Source organism: Macaca fascicularis, chromosome 7 (assembly GCF_037993035.2).
Source record: "Macaca fascicularis isolate 582-1 chromosome 7, T2T-MFA8v1.1".
Classification (NCBI taxonomy): domain Eukaryota; kingdom Metazoa; phylum Chordata; class Mammalia; order Primates; family Cercopithecidae; genus Macaca; species Macaca fascicularis.
The window spans coordinates 3210493-3229760 of record NC_088381.1 but is presented as its reverse complement, the minus strand read 5'-3'; the positions used below and the strand labels follow the sequence as shown (position 1 = coordinate 3229760).

The 19268-nt window shown below is 46.1% G+C and overlaps 2 long non-coding RNA genes across 4 annotated transcripts in view; one reads left to right on the top strand and one right to left on the bottom strand.

The window, feature by feature from the left end:
• Positions 1–4560: 4560 nt before the first annotated feature.
• LOC102127922 (uncharacterized) lies at positions 4561–16834 on the bottom strand. Of its 3 annotated transcripts, none has more exons than XR_278589.5 (3): positions 15487–16834; positions 9437–9607; positions 4561–6201 (listed from the first exon to the last, which is right to left on the bottom strand). It is a non-coding gene; the product is annotated as an uncharacterized lncRNA (long non-coding RNA). The 3 variants fall into 3 exon arrangements; XR_012416251.1 differs by having other exon boundaries at positions 15524–16472; XR_012416252.1 differs by lacking the exon at positions 15487–16834 and adding an exon at positions 11275–11661.
• LOC135971736 (uncharacterized) overlaps positions 16675–19268 on the top strand; it is a 157239-nt gene continuing 154645 nt past the window's right edge. The window contains exons 1-2 of the long non-coding RNA XR_010587960.2: positions 16675–17490; positions 18130–18842. This is a non-coding gene — a long non-coding RNA (uncharacterized lncRNA). The remainder of the gene's footprint in view (positions 17491–18129; positions 18843–19268) is intronic.

The following is a 19268-nucleotide window of genomic DNA, read 5'->3' as shown; positions in this document are numbered from 1 at the left end:
TGCCTGGCGCATAGATTATCCATAAATATTTGAAAAATGAATACATGAGACAATTGGGAAAAGAAAATGAGAAACTGAGAAACATTTGGTGTGCACATATAATAATGATAATAATAACGATAATAATAATAGTAATAATACAGATGCTCCTCGGCTTACGATGCGATTACGTCACAATGAACTGGGGGTCAATGGAAAATATCTTAAGTAGAAAGTGCATGTGATGCATCTGACTTGCTGAATATCCTAGCTCAGCCTAACCCACCTCACCCATGTTCAGAGTGTGTACATTCGCCTTCAGTTGGGCAAAGTCATCTCACACAAAGCTTATCTTATAATCAAGTGTTGAATATCTCAGATAATTTATTGAATATGGTTGAAAGTGAAAAACAGAACAGTTGTGTGTGTTCTCCAGCTACCATTTCTTTCTTTTTTTTTTTTTTTGTAAGACAAGGTCTTGCTCTGTGGCAGCCTTGACCTCCGAGACTCAAGCTATCTTCCTATCTTAGTCTCCCGAGCAACTGAGACCACAGGTGCCCGCCGCCACCATGCTTGGCTAATTTTTATATTTTTGGTAGAAATGAGGTTTCACCATGTTGCCCAGGCTGGTCTCGAACTCCTGGCCTCAAGGGATCCACCCCGCTCGGCCTCCCAGACTTGTGGGATTACAGACATGAACCACTATGCCTGGCCTCAAAGTACTGTTGCTATTGAGTGTGTATTGCTTTCACACCACAGTAAGTTTGAAAAGTCTAAGTCAAACCATTGTACGTCAGGAACTGTCAGTGTAAAAAAGGTGTATGATTTTGAGAAAAAGGGAGGCAGAGGAGTTGGGAAGAGAGGTTATAGGACTGATGAAAGATAGTGAAACCAATACAGCTATAACAAAACACTGAATCAAAGGGAACCAAGACTGTGGTGGGCAGAAGCCAGGAAGGGACTGGGCCAAGTTGAGAGGGAAAGGAAAAGGGAGTTCCCTCTGCTCCTCCTCGCTCAGTCAGGCCTGTGGGTGCAGGGCAGGACACTAGGCCCCCTGCCATGCAGAATGCTCTGTGTTGGTTTTCTCCTTTCCTCCTTCCCTGGACTCTGGCATCTTTGCCAAGTCTGGGATGAAGTGGGTGAGAGGAACGCCTTTTCCTCATGAGCTTCCCTGAGGCCTCTCTTTCTCCACATGAAGTTTCAAAAGTCTATTTTGGGATGCAAAGGCTGAGAACTCCAACACTAGGTCTCCCCTCCTCTCCCAGCCAACATTCGAGAGCTGGTAAGACAAGACCTCGAGTAGCTGCCGAAATGAAATAAGGCCATGGGGAAAGATGGAATGATAAACATGTCGGTTCAGATCAACATGCTGTCTCACCACTTGGGTGTTTGTTAGGAAATGAATGTGTTTGTTCTTCTCCGTCAATCAGGAGCAGCAGGGAACATGGAGGGGTGGAGGGATGGTCAGCTGGCTTGTTTTGAAGAAAAAGGCCAGTGAGAGGGGAAGTTCAAGGCCTCTAGTCAAGTCACCCATGCTTTCTCCCAGGCCCTCATCTCTGTGCCGTTCCCACACAGTCTTGCCCAACCTCCCCATTCTGTGCCAGCAGATCTGGGTGCTTATGCCTGGCTTGGGGAAGTGTCTGCCTGGGAGGGGAAAGGGTGTGGGGACTTCACTTGTATGCACAGTACAGCAGATTCCACAGAGCCTCTGGAGCCCAGGGTTTTTATCATTATGTTTCTTGACTTATGTAAAAATTGTACTTTGTTGCTTTTTTATTTGCTTGTTACTTGCAGCCATTTTTCCAAATGGCTGTTGTTCTTGAATGTTAGCTGTGCTCACACTTTCCTCATTATTGGTTCCTTAGTGAGCTTTCCTTTTCTTTATCCCTTCCTCCCTCCCTCTCTCCCTCCCTCCTTCCTTCCTTCCTTCCCTCCCTCCCTCCTTCCTTCCTTCCCTCCCTCCTTCCTTCCTTCCTTCCGTCCCTCCTTCCCCTCCCTCCCTCCCACCTTTCCTTCCTTCATCTTTTAAACAAGATCTTGCTCTGTTGCCCAGGTTGGAGTGCAGTAAGTAGTGTGATCTTGGCTCACTACCGCCTCAATTTCCTGGACTCAAGAGGTCTTTCTACCTCAGCCTCCTGAATGGCTGAGACCACAAACACTCACCACCATGCTCAGCTATTTTGTTTTTTTCTAGAAACAGGGTCTTGTTCTCTTGTCCAGGCTGGTCTCAAACTCCTGGTCTCAAGCAATTCTCCTGCCTTGGTCTCCCTAAAGTTCTGGGATTACAGACATGAGCCACTGCACCTAGCCTGTCCACTGTATTTTTTGTTTTTAAAATATTTGTCCTTTCTTTCTTTTTTTAGGCCTCGATGTATAACTGTTATTTTCTAGATTTGATCTGAGATGGAATCATGGCTCTTCTTTGTATTTTGGAATGAAAGAGAGGTGTGAGCCAGGGTAAGATTCTGCAGGAAGAACGTTACTAGGCTGAGGCAAGGATGTGAGACACAGTCCAGTTGCTACTCTGAAACCTGTCCTTGAGGTTGCTGAGGAGTCTGGTGCCATGATTCCATGGAGGGTGGTGTTTACACCTTGGGAGTCCATACGGCTGAACTACAAAAGCAGCATGTGACCCTGGTCTTTGCTTATCATATAACAGCAGAAGTACAATACGGAGAATCTTTCTTTGCAGGCTGTATGGATCTTACCTTTTATGGTAGCTCTGTTGCATTCTCTAGCAAAGTGTTTTCAAAACCTTCTTGACCGGTGACATACTGATAAGCATCTAGATCATACAAGTGGTTTCCTATTGCAAACAATATGACCCCAACACAGATTACACGTATACCTCTGTGCACTGACTGAATTGAAACAGGCTAGATTCCTAGAACTGATGTCTCTATCAAAGGAAACACGCTTTTGAATTTGAATAGATGAAGTCCTTCCAAAATGCTGTGCCACTGCATGGAGTTTGTATCTGCCACCGCATGGAGTGAGCTATGTCCCTACATCCAAACCAATAAGATAATATCCATTTGTCTCTTTTGCTCATCTGATGGGGAAAACTGGTACTTCATGGTTCCTAAATAATTTTGAACAGTAGGGGATTTTGACTTTGAAGCTTCCTTCCTTCCCAGAGTTTTCATAATGACAACATGGAAAGTAGACTGAAGGGAAGATAATGAGGGTGGGATGTACATCAGAGAGGACAAAGGAAGAAACTCATTATCCAGGTAGGAGGAAAAGAGGGCAGGATTTAGCGTGTAAGGGAAGACGTAAGAAACTTGTAGGGAGCCATCTCCTTGCCAGTGCCTTCTCTCCATGCCCATCATGACTTTTTGCAAGTTTTGTTGTTGTTGTTGTTTGTTTGTTTGTTTTTAGAGATAGGGTCTCTCTCTGATACCCAGGCTGGAGTGCAGAGGCCTGATCCTAGCTCACCAGTCTTGAACTCCTGGGCTCAAGCAAACAAACTCCTGCCTCAGTCTTCTGAGTAGCTGGGACTACATGGACATGCCACCATGGCTTGATAATTTAAAACAATTTGGTTTTTGTTTGTTTTTTAGAGACAGAGTCTCATTATGTGGCTTAGGCTGGTCTCAAACTCCTGGTCTCAAGTGACCCCCAGCCTCAGCCTCCGGAGTAGCTGGGTCTATAGGTGCAAGCCATCATGCTCGGCTTACCTTTTGCAAATGTGAGTACAGATGCCCTTCTGAGACTTAGCTGCAGAGTGGCATGCACAGGAAGGAAGACCTAAGGCTTGATCTCTTCCGAGGCATCCAGCCTCTGAGAGATTCACATCAACCACTAAGGTCACCTGCTGCCCCCACAGTCCTGTGGAACTAAGTGTGAAGAGCTTTTGATCTTGGGTGGAAATAAGGCAGAATTTATTATGTCACGAGAATCTTTTTTTTTTGTTTTGTTTTAAGATGGAGTCTCGTTCTGTTGCCCAGGCTGCAGGGCAGTAGTGTAATCTCGGCTCACTGCAAGCTCCGCCTCCTGGGTTCACGCTATTCTCCTGCCTCGGGCTCCCAAGTAGCTGGGACTACAGACACCCGCCACCACGGCTAATTTATTGTATTTTTAATAGAGACAGGGTTTCATCGTGTTAGCCGGGATGGTCTTGATTTCCTGACCTCGTGATCCACCCGCCTCAGCCTCCCAAAGTGCTGGGATTACAGGCGTGAGCCACCGCGCCTGACCACTAGAATCTTTTTAAGGTCTCCAAGGCAGAGGAACATGTGCAGATTCATAAGTTGCCAAGATTTAAGAAAAAAGAAAAGTTAGTTATGTGGAAAATTCAGATAGGATCCTAAAACTACTACCTTCAATTTACTGCTTTTGAGTTGGGAAAGGAAATAAAGGATTTGGAAGCATTAGGGGGAAGGTGTTTAGGCTAGAATGGAAATGCTTATTCATATTGTTTCTGCATTGGGTGGACCAAGCTATGAGCCACGTCTGTCTTTGTAGGAATAAGAAATCATGAGATGGTCAAATTACGCGGCTGGCATTTCTGCATAACATACCTTCCACTTAATGGGCACATAACCATTTCTCTAACACATTCTATTTATCAACAAAATCTCATTTAAAAAAAATATTTTATCTTTTTACAGCAGTTTTAGGTTCACAGCAAGATAGCAAGAAGAGCAGAGGGTCCTCACACAAGCATAGCCTCCCCGGCCGTCCACATTCCCAGCAGAGTGGCACCTTTCTTTATGATTGATGAAGTCACATTGATACATCGTTACACAGAGACCACAGTTTACATTATGCTTCACTCTTGGTGTTGTATATTGTGTGGGTTTGGACCAATGTATAATGCCCTGTATCCACTGTTGCAGTATTGTACAGAGTAGTTTCACTGCCCTAAAAATCCCGTGCTCCTCCTACCCATCCCTCTCTCTCCTCTAGCCCCCAGGAACCACTGATCGTTTTCCTGTCTCCATTGTTTTGCCTTTTCCAGAATGTCGTTCAGTTGGAACCATACAGCGGGTAGCCTCTTCGGATTGACTTCTTTGACTCTGTGACATGTGTGTCACTTTCCTCCATGTGTTTCCATGGCTTGATAGCTCATTTCATTTTACTACTGAATAATATTGCATTCTCTGAATGTACCACAGTTTATTTTGCCACCCGCTTGCTGAAAGACATGGTGGTTGCTTCCCAGTTTTGGCAGTTATGAATAAAGCTGCTATAAACATCCCTGTGCAAGTTTTTGTCTGGACACAAAGCTTTTACCCATTTCATGTATTCATTTGCATGGCTGCTGCTTTTCAGTGCCAGGGGCAAGTGGGTGGGGATTTTGTGGGGGCTGTGTGTTTTGGCTGCGAAAGACATCTAGCAGTCCTAGTAATGCCCTAGCTCCCATGAGCAGTGCTTCCTAAGGGCTCAGAGAGAGAGAGAGAGAGAGAGAGAGAGAGAGAGAGAGAGAGAGAGAGAGAGAGACTTTGGGGCTATTCAGTACTGAAAAGGCAAGAGGTAACTCAAGCTGTAGCAACACATTTCACTGCAGTTGCATGCCGGCAGCCAGGGACAATGCCAGCTGAAGTGGATGCAGCCAGGGGATGTCTGAAGAGCAGCCAGGCTCATAAATTTGAAGAATGGAAAAGAATTGCGATGGCAACAAAATATTTCTCTGTAAAGTAGCCAGGCATAAGTCTTATACAGCAGTGACTTTCAAACTTTAGAAACTCTATTAACACTCCTCAACTAGAAGGCTGCTGTGAGCTCCTGAAGAGGCACAGGCCACCCTCAGATCTCTGTGTTCATAAAAGATGCCCCGACTTTCTCTCAGGACCCGTCTCCCTGGGGGCGGGGGCTGGGTGCAGAATTTAACATTGTATGATACTTTTTTTCCAAAAGAAATACAAAACTCAAGAGAATAATATAACAACTTCAACATAACCCCTGCCCAGATTCCTCTTTCCTTTTTACAATTGCATTGCACACATAATATATTCCATCAGTTTCCTGCTGTTTTGACATGTGGGCTGTCCCTGGCTGGCCTTTGGCTGCAGTGAGTAGATACCCTTTTGCCTACATGTTTGCACATTTTTGCAAATGTAGCTTTAAGTTAGATTCCAGGAAGTGTGTTTGCAGGGTCATGAGTAAGCGCATATGCAGTTTTGCTCACCGTTGTGCAGTGCCGCCCTCAATATCTGAGGATGCCTGCTTCTCAGGGCCTCTCAGCATCATTTGTCATCAGTGTTTGCATTTGTCAACCTGGTAAGTGAGAAATGATATCTCAGTTTAGTTTCAATTTGTATTTCTTCTATTTTGTTTGACATTGATCATATTTTCATATGGTTAAGGGCTATTTACAGCTTTCCCCCTGGGAACTCACTCTTTATTTAGATGTCTTGCCCATCTTTCTATTATTGGTCTTTCATTGCTTCTAAAATTTGAATTTCTACTTTATTTTTAATTTTTTTCTTACTTGTCACTGACTTGAAGCTCATACATTTTGAATTTTGAGTCATAATTAGGAAGTTCGAATTTTGAGCTATATTTAGGGAGATTTTCTTACTCCAGATGATAAAGAAGTTTACTTATATTTTCTTCTAGATTTTAGATAGTCTTAATATTCTACATTTAGATTTTTAAAGATATATTAAATTGGGATAGGGTCTCACTTTATTGCCCAGGCTGGCCTCGAACTCCTGGCCTCATGGGATCCTCCCTTCTCGGCCTCCCAAAGTGCTGGGATTACAGGCATGAGCCACTGCACTTGGTTTACATTTAGATTTTTGTTACGTTTGTAATATACTGTTCTAGTGTGGAGAGTAAGGTATGGATTTAATTTTACTTCTAAATAGCTATCTGTCCCCAAAATATTTATTTGAGGATTCCATCTTTTATTTGCTGACTTTGGGTCTGTATCATTTGCTCTATCTCCATGGGTACCTGGCTGTATTTCAGCTCTTTACATTCTGTTTCACTGGTCTGCCATCCTTTTATTTGCTAATAAAATAAATTAGTAAATTTAATTAAGGAAGCTTCAGAGAGAGCTGGTCAGGAGTAGAGAGGAGCAAACACATTTTTCCATTCGGGCACTCCTGACTCACTTGAATTCCAGCAGAGCACAGGCTGTGCCAACTCTCTGCCTGCGCTTTTAGACCCTGTGGCTGCACAAAAAACTCAGGAATAAAAATGGAGACAGTGAGCCTTCAGGCTGAAATTACGAGAAAACCCCAGGAAGTAAAGAAGGAAAAAGAAACCAAGGAACCAGAAAAACCAACAGATGCAGTCAATTAAAACCAAGAGTGACCAGGAGATCCAGCGTTTCTTAAAAGAATGGAGATTTCTTGAATGCAAACAGTTGAGGAAGAGGATCGTGAATGGTCCAAGACAATGGCCCAGCGCCTCCAGCAGAGAGGCACCAACAGGAGCTGGTAACAATGTCTATAGGTGCTGGAAAGAGCAGGACTCACACTGGGCCACTCATGAGGCCAGCAGTGGGCCAAGGAGCCAGCCCTGGCCCTGTCCTCATGGAGAGGCCCTGCCAGGATTCTGGGATACAGATGGAAGGACAAGGTCTTTTCAGGTCCTCTCAGTGCAGATATGGTTGTTCCTGCAATTCCCGATACCAGTTCCGGGTCTGTCATCCCCATTGCTTTAAGGGGCTGCTGTCAGCCCCCATGCACGATCTCCATGGAGGATCCTCAGATACCCAGATGGGAGTCCTGAAACATGAACCTAAGGGTCAGCCCCGTGCCTGTTTCCTCCTGCTGTTTTCCCAGCTGCCCCCAGCCCCCAGCAGCAACAGCCAACTTCTTCTGACTCCCCTCCAGATCCTGAACTTGGAGACAATTAGAACCTGGATCTTAATTCTTCCTGAAAGTAAGGCAATAGCACAATCTATACACTGGTGCATGACTCCTCCTCTCATTACATTATCCCAATGTAATGAGGATAAGATGAAAAATAAATGAATGAGCATAATCTAAAAAAAAAGAAAGAACTCTATATTTTAATATCTGACAGGGCTAGTCCTTTGTTATTTCTTCCAGAGTTTTTCTGGTGACTTTTACTTGTTTATATTTCCATATGAACATTATGATCAACTTGTACATTCAGGTCTTCTATAATTACTGGGTTGCTTTCTGAAGGCAGAGTGTCTGGAATCCCACAGGTACAGAGAGCAGCCTCCTGGGTGTGAGTTAATTTGCATTTATACCTGTCTTCCTTTACCATTGGTCAATAACCTAGGCACAAAGCTAAGTTGAAAAGTACTACCCTAGGTAGCCTTACAATCTAATGAAGAATGAGCACAAAGTACTACAACACAAGGAAGAAACCCTAAGTTCCTAGAGGGCAGGAACCGTTTCATAGAAAGTGCCGATGTTTATCGGTGCTGGAGCTGGATTAATCGCCAAGGTCCAGTAAAACGCTGAATTACATTAAATGAATGAGTGTGATCAATGCTAGATTGGAATCCCATGTCAAGGGGGAACAGAAGAAGATGTTCACTTGGAATTCAAAGCTTTTCACAAGGAGGTGGCATTTGCGATTGGTGTTGAAGAGTTATCAGATTCTAGTAGCTGCAAGAGGCTGTGTGGAGGAGAAAAAGCCAGACAGGGAATGCCATGTGTGAAGAGCAGAAGGCAAGGAGGCGTGTGGTGGGTTTGTGGGACAGTGATGAGTTTTGGTGCTGGAACAAATAATGTTGGGGTAGAAAAGGGGTGCCGTGGATACCACAGGAAACGAGACTGAAAATGAGGGCTGGACTCAGAAGACGGGAGAACATAAGACATTTGGGATTTTTACAGCTATGGAAATAATGAACCTTTGAAATCTTGGGGCAGGAGGGAGATAAACATTGGTAACGGTTAATGTACCTACAAAGAGTTACGATTAGTTGATTTCAGATGTAATAAGTGATTCTTCATCATTTCAGTTGAAAATATGTTAAAAATGTCATCAACTAGTTGGGATCCTTAGAGCCTCATACTCCAAGTTAACCTGGTTCGTGTTCAAAGTAGAAAACCTCACCCTGGTGTTCTTTAAAATAAAGTTAAATGAGTAAATTTATATCTAGCTTGGATTCTTCATGCAGCACTTCTAGAGAACCGGAGTGTAACACTACCAGAACCTGTGAGCTGATCTAGGCGCAACTAACATAGTTTTGTTATTGTATGAATTCCAAATTCTATGTTTTAAGTTATCACGTGATAAAAAGTGGCAATCCTTTAAAGGAATGTCATCTTTTATGCTTTAAAATTCTCAAAGCCTGCCTTCCCCGCTGCCCTCCCCACCAATCCTCACTACCACAAAGGGAATCAATTTTTTACTGTTGTGTAATTAGAGGAAAAAAAATGTTCTTAATTTCCTTCTCTCCCAAGAGAAAATATGGTGTTCCAAACCACAAGAGTTTACTGCATTTGACCTTCATATTTTCTATTTATTAATCACAGAAGTATACATTTCACTAAAAACTATAAGCAAATTATTGTTTTACCTGTAATTGTTTCCCAGGGCAGCTGTGACTAGCTAAGCACTGCATGGAGCTCCTGCTGACTGATGTGTGCTCTCCATGAGGATGGGACAGGCAAGGAAGAGGGACCTGCTCACTCACTGTGCTCCCGGGCCGTGGGCTTGGAATGGAAGACAGGGCAGGGGCAGAGAACAGCTGAAGAAAACCGAAAGATGAAACTTTACAACTAGAAAATTAAAAAAAGTTGCATGTTAACTTAAGCACTGGGAATTCAAATCGAAATGATCACAAAGGAGTGTTATTATTTCAAAGTCCACTTGTACATTTACCCTGTATCCTGCAACCTTGCTATGATCACTCACTAGTCTCAGAAGTTTTTTTCCCAATGTGCATACCTTTATTTTATTTTGTTGTCTAATTGCATTAGCTGGGACTTCCAGGATGATACAGAAAAGCAGAGGTGAGTGGGGACATCCTTGCTTTTCCTGAACTTAGTGGGAAAGCTTCTCGTTTCTCGCCATTAATATGTGACCTGCAGGCTTTTTGTAGATATTGTTTACCAAGTTGAGGAAGTTCCTCTCTATTCCTAGTATGCTGAGGGTTTTCTTAAAATCATGAATGAGTGTTGGACTTTGTCAAATACTTTGTCTGCATCTATAATACAACCATGAGATTTTTCTTCTTAGCCTGTTGATGTGATGGATTACATTAATTGACTTTTAAATGTTGATGTGGCCTTGCATACCTGGGATAAATCCCACTTGGCTGTGGTGTATAATTCTTTTTAAACATTGTTGGGGTCAGAGGAATATTATTATTATTGTATTTAATAAACATCATACCAATAGCTCAAGTGAACTATGTAACAGGTGGGAGTGCTACTGAGTCCAACACATGGTAGAGCTGAGAACAAAATAACAGCAAGGAAGCTTCATTCTAAATCAGTATCCAAAAGCACATATGTAAGAATGATAGAAATACTGAGAAGTAGTTTCTTTTGGAAAAGACTTTTGAAAAACTTTCCGTATCTGAACTAAAGTGACTTCAACTCTTCTAACAGGGCAGCCTCTCCCAGCCTCACTGCCAGGTGGCAACCACATTCCTGATCTCAAGGCTGCTGGGGTAGGAGTGTTTGGTGACCAGGGTGCCCATGGTCTGCAATACTAGAGCCAACCCCAGGTGGCCATCGGGTGTAACACAGGCGGCGAGCCATGCTAGCACCACTGGGCTCTGTGGTCCAAGGAAAGTTCCTTCTGTGTTCCTTGTAGACTTGCAATGTGAGGAAGGCCCTGCTGCATCCAGGTCAGACTCACAGGGGACCAGGGAGGGTGCATCATAAAATTTTTAAAAGAGAAATAAATCACTCAATTTTCCCTGGAATGTAATTAAAATATGAACTGAGATAACAGCAAAGATGAATTGGAAACAAATTCTTCCATAGTAATCTAATTTTTAATAATCTCATGCTTTTGCATTTGTGCCAGAAGGAAATAATCTCCTTGATTCTCAGAATCACTGTGCTGTTTCCTTTTCCTCCCTTCCTCCCTCCCTCCTTTTTCTTCGATAAGATCATGTTTTCCAGAGTAGACATTATTTAAATTGACATCTATTTTGTCACAATGATGTTTCCATCTTTCAGTTCCACAGCAGGATAAAAGAATAAAGGGGGTCCTCTGAAGCAACCACCTTTCTCCTTTGAAGGGTTATGTACCAATGATTTAAATCAAAGTCATTTTTTCCTTTGATATTTATCAAGATGAACTTTGACCCACCTACACTGATATTCCATAGCAGCTTTCTTTTCCAACCATTGACACTCCTGTTAGATCAGAAAGGAAAACTTTCCATTTTATCGCAATCACCTGATTTATCACCAGCTGGTATCTTCTCATCTTTTCAAAGTGGGGAAAACTCCTGTTGCTCATTTTGGCAGCAGCTAGAGCTCTGGTCTTGATCTCTGTTCTCTCTATAGGCCCAGTTCTGAATCCAGCAATCATGGGCTGTTTGGGAATCTCTGGAGTTATTATCCAACTCTTCCTCGTGTTGAAGATGTCCTTACATCTCTAGTTGTAGATCAGTGTTCCTAACAATGTGACTTTTTACTTCTTTTTCCTCACAGAAAATGAAGGCACTAGTTACCAAGGACAGATATTTATAAAAAATATTTGGTGATTTAGTCCAGTCTCTCTCCCTCAGTGGTAGCCTCCATTGCAGTGGAAAAAAAAAAAAAAGAAAAAGAAAAAAAAAAAAAAGAAAGAAAAGAAAAAGAAAGAGAACAATTGTTTATTTGGTGCTGGGTTGACACAAATTACCCTCTGGAGAACATTCTCCTGCAAAGGCACCCAGAAAAGAGAATGCACGCAGGGATGTGAATGTGGCCCCAACCACAGCATTCACCTGATCCAATCAGACAGTACAATGAAGGACTCAGTAGCCTCACTGCCTTTTCTTCGAATCTGGGCAAAGTTCTAATATATTTGGTATTGAGTCTTCCCAAGAATAGTAGATGAGAAACAGGAAAATTATCTGAGAGAGTTAGAGTATTCTGCCTGCTGCCGAAATTGACGACTTGGTTGGGTGCAGCGGCTCGCACCTGTCATACCAGTGCTTTGGGAGGCTGAGACAGGAGGGTCCCCTGAGGAAAAACATTTGAGAACAGCCTGGGACAACATAGTAAGACCTTGCCTCTACAAAAATGTAAAAATAAAAGAGCACTGACTGCAGACAGGCCGCCATCCACGGAGTAGTCCGAAAGACCAGGAAAAGCCATCAGGCAGGGTTCACTGGCATTGAACCAGAGGCCTTCATGAAGGAAGAGACTGTCCTCCATGCTCCACTGGCTCCTGTGGACACCCCAGAAGTGGTATCCAACCTCAACACCCGGGGAAACCTGCCAACACCAACCACACAAGCATGGAGAACCTTGGGGTGCACGCAACTGTGTAGATGGTCATTCTAACAGCTAGCATCCACTTAGCGCATGCCATGTGCTATGTTCTTTCTTGTGCTGCATTTTACCATTTAATCATCCAATCAAATCCAGAAGGTAGGGACCACTCTCCTTTCCTTTCTACAGCTTGGAGAGCTGAGCTAGATTCCCCCAAGGGCACACAGCGAGGAAGTAATGGACAGAGGTCAGACCTAGGCCTCTTTGCTCCTCAACAGCCTTGTGCGACAGTGGTCAGAGTCCTGCCATTGCATCCCCATGCACCCTGGCTGAAGTCTCAGGTCCATCTTAACCCTCTTGGATCAGCATCTCTTAAAGCGGGGCCTGGGCTCTGTGTCCACTATAGGCCCTCTGAGTACTGAGAACCACGTGCAGGCCACGGTCTCTGCTTCCCCAGGGAAGGCATGGAATTTCCATCTACTGAATGCAAGAGGGTGTCTAAGCCCTCAGCCAACACCCAAGCCCCAGCTCTCAAGAGACAAGGTGGGCAGAGGCAGTGGGTGCAGAGACAATGATGGCCACAGTCAGCAGGGCCCTTGCAGCTCTGTCGTCTCCTCCAGGAGACTCAATGAAATGACAGAAAAGAGACTTTCAAAAGAAAGAAAAACACAGATGCAGGAACACAGAAAAGGGGCATCAGTGGGCCACAAATTTTGAGGAAATCTTGAGAGGACTTTGAGAGTGGGGTTGAGTGTTGAAGCAGGAGGTAAACTGTAGTCTGAAGGTGAGAAGGTCAGCAGGGTTTTTCCCTGGGAGACATGAGAAATAAGCCGGGGTCTTTCAGGGCAAAGAGCAGCAGTGGTGGGGGGATCTGGTGAATCACTGCGTGGGCTCACTGAAGGCGCTGGGTCCTTGCTTTCCACCCTTTGCCCTTGGTCCTGATGGGGCACAGCTGACCGTGCTGGGGACAAGGCTCCCACGGCCCACCCTCCACCAGCACACCTTGCCTGACCTGACCGCCAGAGGGTTCCGCCCTCCTCACCACCTGTACCAAACTCTGCAGTCCTCAAAAGAAAACCTGAAGTGTGAGGAAAACTACCAAGAAGGGAGGAAGATCAAGAGGGAATCCAGAGAACAGAGGAAACTTAATTGGACACAGATATTAATTGAGTGCATGTGTGTAATACAATTGTTTATATTGTGTTTATATATACATGGCCTGTATATATATACTCTCATATATATTTACACACACTCATATATACACACTCATATATATACACACTCATATATACACATACATACGCACATATATATATATACACTCATACACACACACACACACAGTCATGTGCCATATAATAACATTTTGTTCAGTGATGGACACAGTCATTGTCCTATAAGATTATAATGGCACTAAAAACTTTCTATTTCCTAGTGACATTGTAGTCATCCTAATGTCTTAGTGCAATGCAATTACTCATGTGTTTGTGGTGATGCTGGTGAAAGTAAACCTACTGCACCGCCAGTCTCATAAAAGTATAGCAATACAATCACATACGGTACCAAATACTTGATAATAAAGACTAAGTACTTGATAAAGATGATGTCACTAGCTTACGTATTTACTATACTTTTTATTTTAGAATGTACTCCTTCAACTTATAAAAAAAAAAATAGTTAACTGTAAAATAGCCTCAGGCATTCCCTTAGGAGGTATTCCAGAAGAAGGGCTTGTTCTTTAAATATATATATTTAATGTTCTGACACAGGGTCTCACTCTGTTGCCCAGGCTTAAGTGCAGTGGGCGATCTCAGCCATGCTTCAAGCATGTCATGGCCCCCGAAAACCTTTCAGTAGACAAGTTATGGAGGTGAAAGGTGGTGATATTGATGATCCTGAGCCTGTGTAGGCCTCGGCTAATGTGTGTGTTTGTGTCTTCATTTTTTTCTTTTTTTTTTTTTTTTTGAGACAGGGTCTTGCCCTGTTGCCCAGGCTGGAGTGCAGTGGTGTGAGCTCAGCTCACTGCAACCTCCACCTCCTGGGCTCAAGCAATCCTCCCACCTCAGCCTTCTGAATAGCTGGGGCCACAGGTGCACACTGCCACACCTGGCTAACTTTTGTATTTTTTAGAGAGATGGAGTTTCACCATGTTGCCCAAGCTGGTCTCATACTTCTGGGCTCAAACAATCCTTCTGCCTTGGCCTCCCAAAGTGCTGGGATTATAGGTGTGAGCCACCATACCTAGCTGTGTCTTAACTTTTAACAAGAGAGTTTAAAAAAGGTTTTTTATAAAGTTTTTAAATAGAAAAACAAGCTTAGAGTATTAGAATACAAAGAAACAAAAGACTTTGTGTTTGTGTTTTAAGATGTTACTACAAGAGTCAAAAAGTTATAAAAAATTTAAAAGTTTGTAAAGTAGAAATGTTACAGTAAGCTAAGGTTAGTTTCTTATTGAAGAAAAAACTATTTTTTATAAATCTAGTGCAGCCTAAGTGTATGGTGTTTCTAAAGTCTACGGTATTCTACAGTAATGTCCTGGCCTTCACATTCACTCACCACTCACTGACTCATCCAGAGCAACTCCCAGTACTGCAAACCCTATTCACGGTAATGGTCTTATCCAGCTGTCCCATTTTTCATCTTTTAGACTACATTTTTGCCGCATCTTTTCTATGTTTAGATATATGTGGATAGACAAATACTTACCGTTGTGTTATAACTGCCTGCAGTATTCAGCACAGTAACATGCTGTATGGGTTTGGGTCCTAGGAGCAGTAGGCTGTCCCATACAGCCTAGATGTGTTGGAGGCTTCGCCATCTAGGTTTGTGTCAGCACACTCCATGAAGTTTGCAGGATGACAGAATCACCTAATGAGCATTTCTCAGAGTGTATCCCTGTTGTTAAGTGACAAGTGACTGCGTATACACACACACATGCACACACCACACACACACACACTATAGGAAGATACAGCTTTAAAATGACAAGGGACTGCTATGTAAAAGGAGTCTTGGAGAAATAGAATGTGTTCTTGGAATTCTGAAACATGATAAATGAAACATGAGCCAGAGGTTAGAGCAGGATAATCAATCGGGAATGGCTGAACACCAAGTTGCAAATCTGGAAGTTAAGCCGGGGAAATCTCTCAGGACCTACATGAAAAAGACATAAATGGAAACTCACAGAAGAACCGGAGCCAGAAGCTATGGCCAGTGGTTACCTCAGTGGAGTGAGAAGGCCTGTGATTTCACTGAGGGCCCTTCTGAACCATGTGAATTTCTTCCTTCACCACGTGCAGACATCAGTTAATAGGCACAAGTTAAAGCTGCATGCTCTGCTGATGGCTGCCGTGCTGATGGCTGCTGGGGAGACTCCACACAGGAACTCTGGAGCAGGCGCGGCGCAGTTCTCGCAGGTTCTCCTTGAATGCTGGGGAGGCTCCACACGGGAACTGTCAGGCAGGCGCAGCGCAGTTCTCGCAGGTTCTCCTTGAATGCTGGGGAGGCTCCACACGGGAACTGTCAGGCAGGCGCAGCGCAGTTCTCGCGGGTTCTCGTTGAATGCTGGGGGAGGCTCCACACAGGAACTGTCAGGCAGGCGCGGCGCAGTTCTCGCGGGTTCTCGTTGAATGCTGGGGAGGCTCCACACGGGAACTCTGGAGCAGGCGCGGCGCAGTTCTCCTGGGTTCTCATTGAATGCTGGGGAGGCTCCACACGGGAACTCTCAGGCAGGCGCGGCGCAGTTCTCGCGGGTTCTCGTTGAATGCTGGGGAGGCTCCAAACGGGAACTCTGGAGCAGGCGAGGCGCAGTTCTCGCGGGTTCTCGTTGAATGCTGGGGGAGGCTCCACACGGGAACTCTGGAGCAGGCGAGGCACAGTTCTCGCGGGTTCTCGTTGAATGCTGGGGAGGCTCCACACGGGAACTGTCAGGCAGGCGCGGCGCAGTTCTCGCGGGTTCTCGTTGAATGCTGGGGGAGGCTCCACACGGGAACTGTCAGGCAGGCGCGGCGCAGTTCTCGCGGGTTCTCGTTGAATGCTGGGGGAGGCTCCACACGGGAACTGTCAGGCAGGCGCGGCGCAGTTCTCGCGGGTTCTCGTTGAATGCTGGGGAGGCTCCACACGGGAACTGTCAGGCAGGCGCGGCGCAGTTCTCGCGGGTTCTCGTTGAATGCTGGGGGAGGCTCCACACGGGAACTCTGGAGCAGGCGAGGCGCAGTTCTCGCGGGTTCTCATTGAATGCTGGGGAGGCTCCACACGGGAACTGTCAGGCAGGCGCGGCGCAGTTCTCGCGGGTTCTCATTGAATGCTGGGGAGGCTTCACACGGGAACTGTCAGGCAGGCCCGGCGCAGTTCTCGCGGGTTCAGGCCCGGCGCAGTTCTCGCGGGTTCTCGTTGAATGCTGGGGAGGCTCCACACGGGAACTCTGGAGCAGGCGAGGCGCAGTTCTCGCGGGTTCTCATTGAATGCTGGGGAGGCTCCACACGGGAACTGTCAGGCAGGCGCGGCGCAGTTCTCGCGGGTTCTCGTTGAATGCTGGGGAGGCTCCACACGGGAACTGTCAGGCAGGCGCGGCGCAGTTCTCGCGGGTTCTGGTTGAATGCTGGGGAGGCTCCACACGGGAACTCTGGAGCAGGCGCGGCGCAGTTCTCGCGGGTTCTCGTTGAATGCTGGGGAGGCTCCACACGGGAACTGTCAGGCAGGCCCGGCGCAGTTCTCGCGGGTTCTCGTTGAATGCTGGGGAGGCTCCACACGGGAACTGTCAGGCAGGCGCGGCGCAGTTCTCGCGGGTTCTGGTTGAATGCTGGGGAGACTCCACACGGGAACTCTGGAGCAGGCCCGGCGCAGTTCTCCTTGAGTGGAGTAAGCTGGGAGTCCAGGCTTGTTTACCGTTTCCCTCTGTTCTCTGGGAGTGGACAGTCACTCTCGTGGATGGATCATACCTATTACACGAGCCGCCCTGGGATAACTCACCGTGTCCCTTCTGTCTCAGAAGGTCTGCCTTGCCTTTGCCCGAGTCGTGGGGCGTTTGGGATTCAGCCAGTCTGCAATGCTGACTGCGGAGGAGGAACCATGTGACGTGGTTGGAGCCGAGGTGTTGAGCAAAGCCTCATCTGTCTGGACAAACTTCAGCCCTCGCAAGGAAGCAAGCAGTGCCCAAGCTTCTGTGCCATGCTTTGAATGGGCAGAGGTCAGTCTGACAGCGACAGTGTGAGAACAGTGTGCAGCTGGGCCTGGGTGGGGAGAGGGTGCCCGTCCTCCATGAGTCTAAGTGGAGTGTACCCCTCCGACTCGCACATTCACTTACTCCTCTGTCACCGGTTGGTGCACGAAGGCAGTACAGTCTCCTGAGTTTTACAACACCAGGTCCATCGTTTAGCTGTCCTTGTTTTTAAGTGGGAGTGAAGTTCACTCTTCTAACTTCCAGGGAGGGAGTGAGGAATTCCAGCATTAGGTGTGGCCCCGGGAAGAGGGGCTGGGAGAATTTGAAAATGGGGAGTGCGGTAGGCTGACTTGTAACATGGTTCCCAACGTCCCCACCCTCGTGTACATGCTCTGAATAGCATCTCTCCTTGAGTGTGGGATAGTCCTGTGAAGACAACACGGTTTCCGTGTGAACAGGCAAAAAGGGACTTTGCAAATGTGGATCAGGGAACTGAAGGTCCCTGATCAGTTCACTTTGAGTCAATAAAAAGGAGATTATCCTGAGTGGGCTTGACCTAATTGGGTGATCCCTTAAAGGAGACGAGAGGCGGCAATAGACATCCTCCTGCTGGCCTTGAGGAAGTCAGGTGCCATGTTTTGCTTTTTTCTTTTTGTCCTTTTGTAGAGACAGAGTCTCACTATGCCACCCAAGCAGGTCCAGAATTCCTGGCTCAAGCGATCCTCCTGCCTCTGCCTCTGCCTCTGCGAATATTGGGAATACAGGTGTGAGCCGCTGCCCTGTCATATTTTGATTGACACTCTCCAAACCTGAGAGTGGCCTCTGGGAGCTCGGAGTGACCCCTGGCTGACAGCCAGTGAGAATATACAGACCTCAATGTTACAGCCCAGCTGGATCCTGCCAAGCACCAGTGAGCTGGAAGAGGATCCCCAGCCTCAGATGAGCCTGCAGCCTGTGCTGATGCCTGGATTTCAGCCTGAGAGACTCTGAGCAGAGGACTCCGCTCAAAGCTGTCTGGAGTCCTGATCCGCCAGAACCATGAGATAACAAACAGGCACTGTTTAGGTGGCGAAATGTGGTTACATGGAAATAGGAACCCAGTGCAACATGAGATGCCCTGACATATCAAGGGCAGTTCATGAGTGGGTGCCTTCAGCTTGGGAGGAACCAGACAGGGCTGATGCATCACGGTGTCCACATATGCAGGGAGGTTGGTTTGCTAGGAAACCTCCCGATGAGGAAATTGTTGGGAATGTACTACAAGGCGCTACCCAGCTCTGGAGCCAGACAAGAGGCCGGAGCATCCGCCCCAGCACGGCTGGCTGTGTGAGCCTCAGGAATGCTGGCAGCTCTGCAAGACTCTCTGCCATCTGCAAAAGGTGGGTGAGCATATCCCCCCCAGCCACACAATTCTTGGGGAATGGAGTGAGACAATTCTTAGAAAGCTCTAGTTGCAGTGCTGGTGCACAGGAAGGGCTCGGTGCACACTGATGCATGTTGCTGTAGCTCAAAGGTTCCCTTCAGCAACCAGGGTGTGATCTCCCAGTGCACCCACCTGCCGGTCTCACCTGGCCTGGGCTCCGAGCAGGGGTCAACCTGAGGGCATTTCACTCCAGATCCAGCATGGGTTTGAGGAAGGGGCCAATGAGGGGCCGGTGGCTACAAAATAGCACTAGATTCTGATCATAAGCCGAACCACTAAGAGGCGGGTAAAAAGAAACGCATGACCCATTTGACAAAATTTCTTTGGAGAATGAATACAAATACTGGGTTACGACGAGGGCTTGGCTAGCTGGCTAAAGGTA